The 9,687-nt window shown below is 39.1% G+C and overlaps 1 long non-coding RNA gene across 2 annotated transcripts in view; it reads right to left on the bottom strand.

The window, feature by feature from the left end:
• Positions 1 to 895: 895 nt before the first annotated feature.
• The window catches only part of LOC133219899 (uncharacterized), a 155,505-nt gene continuing 146,713 nt past the window's right edge, over positions 896 to 9,687 (bottom strand). For both annotated transcript variants that reach the window (XR_009727562.1, XR_009727561.1), the window contains one exon: positions 896 to 1,663. This is a non-coding gene — a long non-coding RNA (uncharacterized LOC133219899). The remainder of the gene's footprint in view (positions 1,664 to 9,687) is intronic.

Here is a 9,687-nt window from a genome sequence, read left to right as displayed (position 1 = left end):
CAATCAGCTATTAGACTCTCCACACTCCAACCTGATAGGCATTTTATTGATGGCTCAATCGGTTGCTTTGCCCAGGATTTAGGATTCAGGAGGGCAGTGACACCTGGAGGGAGGAAGCGGCCCTACAACTAACGTCCCTTACCAGTAAAGTGCCACTGAGCAAGGGAATCCTTAATAACGTGTCGGACTTTGCAAAAAAATAGCCATAGGAGCAAAGCTGTGTTGGTGCCTTCTAATCTACAACGTATTTGGAGGCATATGAACATGCTGCAATAGGCACTAATTTTGGTTTCCTCCATCTGAGCCACAAAGCCTCTCTTAGCTATTTTGAGGTGGGTGTTTAGGATTCGCATTATTGCATTATTTTTATTCAAATAGAGAAAGTGTGTCTTTTGCCAGAGTCATCAGTGACAAAACAGGATGAGAGATGGAAAGCATTAATAAAATCCATAGAGGCAGCTGTGTGAAGTGCAGGGTGCAGCCGCCAGGAGTGGCTCAGCTGCTACTGCGTTGAGAAAACAGGAAATAGTCCAAGAAGTGGATACAAAAAAAGGGGATGTAATTCTGGGAGCTGCACACATTTCAGTGACAGATTCCCAAGCTACAGAGTCAAAATCCTGAGCCCAGTTAAAATTTTCTCAGAGTTCTGGGGTGTTCTGTTGAGAGAGCTGCATTGTTAACTGTTGCATCACTGGTGGCTGGGATAGTTTAGGACATTGAGTACTGATGCATCCTTTCAGGTGGGATGAACAACATCAAACTATATTTGTGCATTATGCACCACCATACATGGTCCTGCAAAGGCATGTGAAAAGGTAGACTATATCCTGCATAGGATGTAAGTGAACTCCTGACCAAAACTGAGGCCTTTCTAAATCTGTATCTGATACTAAACTATCTACAAATTCTGTTATCACTTCGTATTATGATTATGATTATTATGATTTCTATTCTCATATAATAGCATAGCATAATATAGTACATGCTGGTGTTATTTGTAAAAATTTACTCAGGAAAATAGTGTAGCCAGAGCCCATGACTTTTACACACTTCAACTTGTACATGCTTTATCAAACAAAAGTTAGGGGAAATACTTGCAATCGTGACACTACCCATCATGTCTGAATATGTCCTGAGTAGTTTGCCCCATAGATTCAGGGTGAAGACAGCTGCAACTGTCACTCAGACAAGAAAAGTGGCAGATTTTATTTCAAAGTAACTAAATATTTGCCTTCCCCTTTCTCTTCCCCTATCCTTTGCCACCTTCCATTAAGGAAGAAATTAGTGATCACAAATATATCATGGATCACTGACTACATCAATGTCTAGGTACAAGCATGTGCACTTTTAGTAATATTTTGAGTATTTGCAACCTATAAACCAACCATGGGTTTTGTTGTTTTTTTTTTTACTTGCTACTTCTTGTGCTCTTATATGTCAAACAGGGTCTAGCTTCTACCTTATCTTCCAGATTCTGTGGCTTCCTGCTTTTAGTGACAGCTAGTATGTCATGCAGGTAGCAGATATTCTGTGGACATTCTTGGCTCATGACTAAATTGATTGCAAGCTACAGATAACTGAACATTTTGATTCAGCTGGCTCCTTATAGCTGTGGATTCCCATGTTTCTGCACAGCTCCAGGAGGGAATAAGTGGCTAAAAACCTGAAAGGAAGTGAGTAAATATGAAAAATTGTTCAAAAGTTTAACTGTAGGTGTCATTTTCAGTGGTGTAAATTCAGTTACATCATTCATAATGTCATATTTATACTAATGACACCAAGATCAGAATGTGATTTGAAGTTTACACATTTCCATCTTTTCTAAACAAGTAGGTGCAGGGGATTTTCACAGGTAGCAAAGTGGCTGAAATAAAAGGGAGTGTTTCATTGGAACTGCTAATAGGTGAGGAGCCTGGATGACCTGAACACCTGGAATAATACTGTAGCTATTCCTCAAGGGAAGTTAGAGGGCTTTCCACACTACAGAAAGCTGCAGAGCACACATGCAGTTAGAGCTTGGTGCTGGTCATGGTGCCAAATCTTTCCCTGAGGTAACTTGAGCAGTTCCATGGAATTTACTGTAGTAGTGAAATGGACCCCAATACAAATAGAAACCTGCTTACAAAGACAAGCAGAAAAACAGACCAAGAAAGAAACATAACCCTTCAGCTCCTTAACTATTATCATGTGGGACCTAGTACAATCATTTTTCATGCAGAAATTTTGCCCCATATTAAATGACATTTCTCTTCTCTCCATGCTGGCTCAATACTAATTGGTGACACTGAGTATACCTGCACAGGCAGTGATGCCAGGAGCCCCTTGGGCTCTGAGTAAGTTTGGGTCAGTTCCTGTTTCTGCCTTTGGTCAGCTGTGTTCCCACTGCATCTCGAGGCATGCAGCAATGAGACTTCCACTGCAACCAGTACTGGAAGTGCTACTCTCACTTCTGCACAGTGTTACACACCTCTTGCTTAAGCCTCAGGAAAGCATCTGCTGCTCTGAGCTGTAGTGGTTTCAGGAGGCCACTACCCTCCCCACCCAGAGCCACAGAAAAACTGAAGGAGCTCCATATGATATCTGACACTGCTTGTCCTGTGCTGTGTAAACAGGTCCTGGGGAGCCTCTGGTAGGTCATTTTCCCTATCTGCTCAAGGTACTTGTCAGTAAGAAGAACTGCCTGGCTTCCCAGGTGTTTTGAGTCTTAATGCATATTTTCAAATGTGATGACAGGAACTATTCCAATTACATATGATTACGTAGTGGCCATCTTGAGCACGTTTTTTAAACTCTGATATTCCTAATGAAAAGATGCGTTATTACAAAGCAGTACCAGAAATAAAACAGCCCAAAGAGAGAGTTCTTAGAATTCAGGATAATTAATTATAACATTGATGCAAACAAGTTTATCTGCTTGATATATATGTTCAGCTGATTTGCAGGGTGCATCTTGCTAGATTTTTGAGGTATGGGATGCATTTTATTGATATTTGTTTTATATTGTATTGAATTTGGCACTGAAACACTCATGGTGTCTTAATATCTCAGGAAGACATGTTGCTGCCTGCAGCACTGTTGCAGTAAATCAAGCTTCGAACTGATAATTAGTTGTTCTCCTCGTTTAGTTGTGCAAGAGCACAGGAATGGGAAGTCAGAAGTTAGGGCATTTTGGAAGCAACAGGAATGATCTCCTCCTAGCATCATACAAATTGGCCAAGACTTAAACTAGACGTCATACTCTTTTACTTTGCTTCCCCCCACAAAGATGTAATTAATGGAAATGACAGCCACCTAATCAAAGATATTTCGTGGATACAACTCTTTCACCAGTTATAGCATAAAAAAAAAAAAAAAAAAAAAAAACAGGGAAAGAGGAGAGGAATTAGTTGCTAGCACAATTTGTTTTATTTTCCTTTGCCTTCCTATCAAGAGTCTGGGGTCACTGCAAGCTCAAGACATTCATTATAACATTTCCCTTGGGTAATTCTGAAAAGGGCGCAGAATGCCAGTAATCATCCCCTTTATGTCATAGTGGCAAGTTTATGATTGAAGGATTACCCTGATAATACATGTTTAAATAAGGCTCTGGCAATGTTAGTGGTATTTAAAAAAGCTCTGGTATTTGAAACAGTTGACAACAAGAGATTGTGCTGATAAACAGAATGGGGTTTGTGTTAGGCTGGCTCTGAGACTGAAGGCTTTAACATTAGATTTGTTCTGACACTTTACTTTTTTAATCCAAAGAAAAACTGATTTGATTACCAAATGCTGAACAGAACATCACAAAAGATGAAAATAATGGAGAAACTTAAAAAAATTGCCAAATGAAAAACAATATAAAAGTAGCTTACACTTAGCAACTGACATTATTTTTAATATCACATATCAAAGATTAAATTTAACTTTTTGCTATTGGAATTCTTTTAAACTAGCAGGAAGAAATGTAGAATGTAAACAGGGCAGTATCAGGTAATTTTCATTTACATTTTTGACAGTTCTTCCAAGTGTAACAAAAATTTGGCTCAATCAGTAAGTCATGCACGGGATAATACAAGTCATGTCTACCCATACTAGAAAGGTCTTTCCATGCGCAGTTGGATTACCCTAGATTTTTTTTGTTGGTTTAGGGCTTTTTGGTGTTGGTTTCTTTTTTTTTGTTTGCATTTTTTGTTTGTTTGTTTTTTCTTGTAGAAAAGCAAAAATGGCTTTCTTATAGGATTTTAAACATGCCCTTTTAGACTAATAAAAGTTAGTCCATCATTTGTGAAGTACTTTCAGAGTCTCAGCTGGAATGAAGTGTTTAAATGCTGGACATAATTCCTTGACTCTTCATGGTGAGGATGTAGATGATTTATAAGCAGCATGACATCTTTCAAAGCACAGTTTTTTAAGTTAACTGTCAAATCAAGCTTTTCACCTTTCTTTCCTACTGCCTTTGCTACCTCTCTTTTCCCATCATTGCTGAATAACCAAATTCTCTGTTCTTAAGTGGGTTCACCTTTAGGTGTGATATCTGACTGCCTCTTTCCTGCTTTTTACTAGATAGCTTGTTTATTAAACCATAGGTAGTAACTGCAAAAAAATGCATTTCTCTTCATTGCTACCAAGAAACTCTAGGATAAAATTTTATCTGGTCAGAAACTTGAATCAGTCTCTATTCTGATTGATCCTCAGAAATGCAGCAGCACAACAATGTGTATATGACACCCTGAAGAGGACAAAATTTTGGTCCAGAGCCAGTCATACATTAACTGCATTTAGTACCACTTAACAGCTTGAGGTCTATATGTCCTAATGATATGTTCAGCATATACTGGCAAAGTACATGTACTTAAATTTTGTTTTCCTATATGGAGCACACTTCTGCTTTAAGATACCTCTCATTCTTTCCATCTTCAGCATTTCAAAGGTAAATGGAATTAATTGCTTCTGGAGATACGTGTCTCTGTTCACTATGGAGGAAAGTAAAACTTAACATCCAGATGGTTAAAGTTAAACTGAAATAATCTGATATGTATGTTGCTCTAAATCTTGCATCAGCTTGGTGGCATTAGTCATCAAAATCTCACATCTCCATTAATTTAAATGTTACCATTGCTAACACCCATAATGAAACAGGGTTGAAAGGAGTTGCCTATGATCATGCAAAACACCTACAAGCAGAGCTAAGAACTGAATTCAGAAGACTAATTTTACCCTCTTGTAACACTAAAAAATGAATCACCAGTCTTTAATGTGCAACTATATTTTCCTTCCCCAAACCAGTGGTTAAATATGTAGGTAGAAATTCAATGGGATCTAAAGTGTCGTTCCTCAAGACAGACACTGAGAACACTATCCCACCTCTGCCTGTGATGCACTTTATGATGTCCTTCAATATCTGGATTTCAGTGTGAGCCAGATACCAGGAACAGTCTTCCAAATCTCCCTCTCAAGATTTTACAGCCAAACCCTCATAAGGCCAGTGCCTTACCTTGTAACAACAAACCTGGACCTTGTATTGGCTGGGCCAGCCATACTGCAAGCAGCCTCTTTTCCTAGTGGAGTACCCCACTCTAGAGCAATAAGCTTTTGTTTGACCACATTTACATTGATTGCTATTACTTTCCCTAAGAACAAGTAACAGTCTCCAACTGAAGTTTTCCTTGGTTTGTATTATTTTTCATAAAGTAAATCCAACTGTAATTTTCCATTTGCATTACAGGCATAAGTGAATCCATATCCCTCTTGCCTTAGTTTCTTTTTAAACCTACTTAAATTTCCTGCACCTGCTTCATTTAGTAAGTGGCAAACACTACTTGCTTTTCCAAATTAAAAAGCAGGAAAAAAATGTCAAGACTGCAAATGACACATAATGATTTCACTGTAGACTCCTAAGGATGGGGAAATTATAGGGTTAGGAAACCAGAATAAAATAATTATATCTTTTAAAATACTTTATGAACAAAAGCACTTATTTAACTGGATTTCTCTGCTGAGTTTAAATGCTTCACAGTAAATTAATTATGAAATTAATTGCAGAATTATAAGTCATTAAAAAAAAAACCAAGCAAGAATGTAAGAGTGGGATCTTATAATAAATCCTCTACTTGTATGACTTTCTTCTTCTACTTGTACAATTCACTTGTACAACAAGGTTTTCCAAGTGAGTAGTGTTTGAAAAAACACATTTCTGAAAGTGGCATTCTCTCCTGATGTAATATTAAGAAAAAAGCAGCTCAAGAAAGCAAAATGCAGAATACAGATAGCATCCCTACTGTGGCAAATCAAGGTACTTGAAGATACGATTAACTGAAGCTACCATTCTTTGCTGAATGAATCCTTACTGCTTCAGGCTAAGAAATTTGAGACAGCAAAGTTCAAAAGATGCTAACTCATGAAGTGGCAAAGGCAAACATTGGTTAAAGAAGACATATGTTTGATCAGTTCTTACATTCTCTATAAGTTGGAGACAGTACACAGATTTAGATTGAACTTTAGGTTGGCTAAAGAATGACTGTAAGCTTAGGCTGCCTGTTTATGGTTTAATCCTAATGCCATTTAAACTTAAGATATTATCAATATTAAATACCTCAAGATGAAGCTTTATGACAACAAAGTTGTCAAAGATGTTACTGTTAAAAGAAGCCTGCATCTTCGATTTTTCTCTGAAAGTTCCAAGTATAAATGATGCAATTTAATTAAATTACATTTTCAGTGTCTAAGCTACTTTCACCACTTTAAAAAAATATATGCCATAGTACAGCAGTCCAAAATAACTAAAGTGTGTGTTAGCATTTAGTTCCATCCTATATTCTTAGTGTCAAATGACATATGGAGAGGTTAACAGGTACTAGGAGAGGTGCCATGCTTGACCTCATGCTCACCAAAAGGGAAGGGCTTGTTGGAAATGTGACGCTCCAGGGCAGCCTTGGTTGCAGCGATCATGAGATGGTAGAACTTGAGATCCTCAGGACAGTGAGAAGAGCGTGCAGCAAGCTCACTGCCCGGCACTTCAAGAGAGCAGACTTCGGCCTCTTCACGAACCTGCTGAGTAAGGTTCCATGGGATATAGCCCTAGAGGGCAGGGGGGCCCAAGACTGTTGATTGATATTCAAGGATCACCTGTTACAAGCTCAGGAGTGTTGCAGGCACATCCTGCATCCAGGAGACCTCCTTGGATGGATAAGAAGCTACTGAGGAAAATTCAAATGAAAAAAGAAGCTTATAGAAGGTGGAAGCAAGGACAGATGGCCTGGGAAGAATACAGGGATGTTGTCCGGGAAGCTAGGGACCAGGTTAGGAAAGATAAGGCCCAATTAGAATTAACCTTGGCTAGGGATGTTAAGGATAATAGGAAGGGATTCTATAGGTACATAGCAAATAAAAGACAGACTAGGAACATTGTGGGCCCTCTCCAGAAGCTATCAGGAGAACTGGCTACCCTGGATTTGGAGAAAGCTGAGGTTCTTAATGACTTCTTTGCCTCAGTCTTCACTGGCAAGTGATCGCACTTCTCTTCTTCTCTTCACTGCTCTGACCGCACCACCCAAGTGTTGGAAGACAGACACAGGGACTGTGAGAATGAAGACCTTGAGCCCACTGTAGGAGAGGATCTGGTTCAAGAGCATCTTAAGAACCTGAACATGCACAGTTGCATGGAACCTGACGAAATCCACCCACGGGTCCTGAAGCAGCTGGCAAATGAAGTTGCTAAGCCATTGTCTATCATATTTGAAAAATCATGGCAGTCAGGTGAAGTTCCTGACGACTGGAAAAAGGGAAATATAACCCCCATTTTCAAGAAGGGGAAAATGGATGACCAAGGGAGCTACAGACCAGTCAGTCTCACCCCCGTGCCTGACAAAATCTTGCAGCACATCCTCCTGGAAGGCATGCTAAGGCACATTAAAAAACAACAAGGTGCTTGGTGACAGCCAGCATGGCTTCACTAAGGGGAAATCCTGACTGACCGATTTGGTGCCCTTCTATGAAGTGGTTATGGAACTGATGGACAGAGGTAGAGCAGTTGACCTCACCTACCTGGACTTGTGCAAAGCGTTTGACAGTGTCCTGCATGACATCCTTGTCTCTAAATTGGAGAGACATCAATTGACCACTCGGTGGATAAAGAACTGACTGGATGGCTGCACACAAAGGGTTGTGGTCAATGGCTCAATGTCCAGCTGGAGACCAGTAACAAGTGGTGTCCCTCAGGGATCAGTGTTGGGACTGGTCTTGTTCAACGTCTTTGTCGGTGACATGGACAGTGGGATTGAGTGCACCCTCAGCAAGTTTGCTGAAGAGACCAAGCTGTGTGTTTTGGTTGATATGCTGGAGGGAAGTAATGCCATCCAGAGGGACTTTGACACACTTGTGATGTCTGATGCCTGATGAGTTTGGACAGAGCCTTGGGTGACATGGTTAAGTGTGAGGTATCCCTGTCCATGGCAGGGGGATTGGAACCAGATAATCTTAAGGTCCTTTCCTACCCTAACTATTCTATGATTCTCTGATTCAATTCCCTGTGTCTCTCAATTTCCCTTGTATAGCAAAGTTAGCATCCAGAAGCCATGATGAAAATGTAGAAAATTAAGAAATTTTACCAGCTGAAAATATTTTGGTTAAGTTGAGGAATATGCAGGACCTAAAACTTCTGAGAAAATCTGTTACACTGTCTTTACAGGTAATAACTTGCATCACTTGTCCCAGAATTAGATATCATGTTTATGGCAAACTTTAAGAACCCAGAACTTTTAAAAATCATTTCATTCCTGTTAGAAAGTCCGAAGCTGAATTTCAGCCCTGAAGTTTAGCCAGGCTGCAACATAATTTTGCAAGGGTGGTGATTTGTGATATTGGAATAGCAATTTGTTTTCATATAGAAGTCACTAGCAAAAGTGAAATTATTGCAAAAAATCTTACCAGACTATAAAATTCATGTTTAGTCCTTGTTAAGATGTATTAGCAATCAGAAAAAGAATTTGGAAATCTTGTCTCCTGAATTAAACTTCTGTGATTATTTTCCTCCTGTGAATGCCTACATTCTTTGACCATTTTCAGCTGGCAAAATGTCTTCATTTTCTACATTTTCATCAGGGCCTTCGGATGCTAACTTTGCTATACAAGGGAAATGGAGAGATACAGGGAATAGCAGTTAACCTCTCCATATGTCATTTGACACTGAGAAGACAGGATGGAACTAAATGCTAACACACACTTTAGCTATTTTGGACTGCTGTACTATGGTCTATTATTTTACAGATCAGTAACTAGGAACTAAATGCTAACACACACTTTAGCTATTTTGGACTGCTGTACTATGGTCTATTATTTTACAGATCAGTAACTAACAACATAGCAGTATGGCTATAGATAAGGCATCTATAAATATATAATTCTTTCCCCAGTCTTACTCTATCTTTTCTGCTGAAATGGAAATCTCCTGAAAATAATGATGCAGTTTTCAGTTATTTAAACTTTTCACTAGATCCTGCCATGCCTGTAGTTATATGCGTCACTTCCAGACAAAGCACTAACATGCAGAGGTGAGTGGAAATGCAAAAGTAAAGCAGGCAAAAAATTAAAATGGTGCCTCTAAGCATGAAATGTCTTCAGATAAAGTTTACTTCTCAAAGCAAATAATAATAATTTTTAAAAAAATCTTTGTGAAAGCAAGATGTATCTCAGTGCTCCTATGAGCTGAAA

The sequence above is a fragment of the Neopsephotus bourkii genome, unplaced genomic scaffold (assembly GCF_033783945.1).
Source record: "Neopsephotus bourkii isolate Nb327-2 ecotype Australia unplaced genomic scaffold, CSIRO-AGI_Nbou_v1 NB_1376, whole genome shotgun sequence".
Taxonomy (NCBI): Eukaryota; Metazoa; Chordata; class Aves; order Psittaciformes; family Psittacidae; genus Neopsephotus; species Neopsephotus bourkii.
The sequence above is the reverse complement of the archived record's forward strand: the minus strand, read 5'-3'. Positions and strand labels throughout refer to the sequence as shown.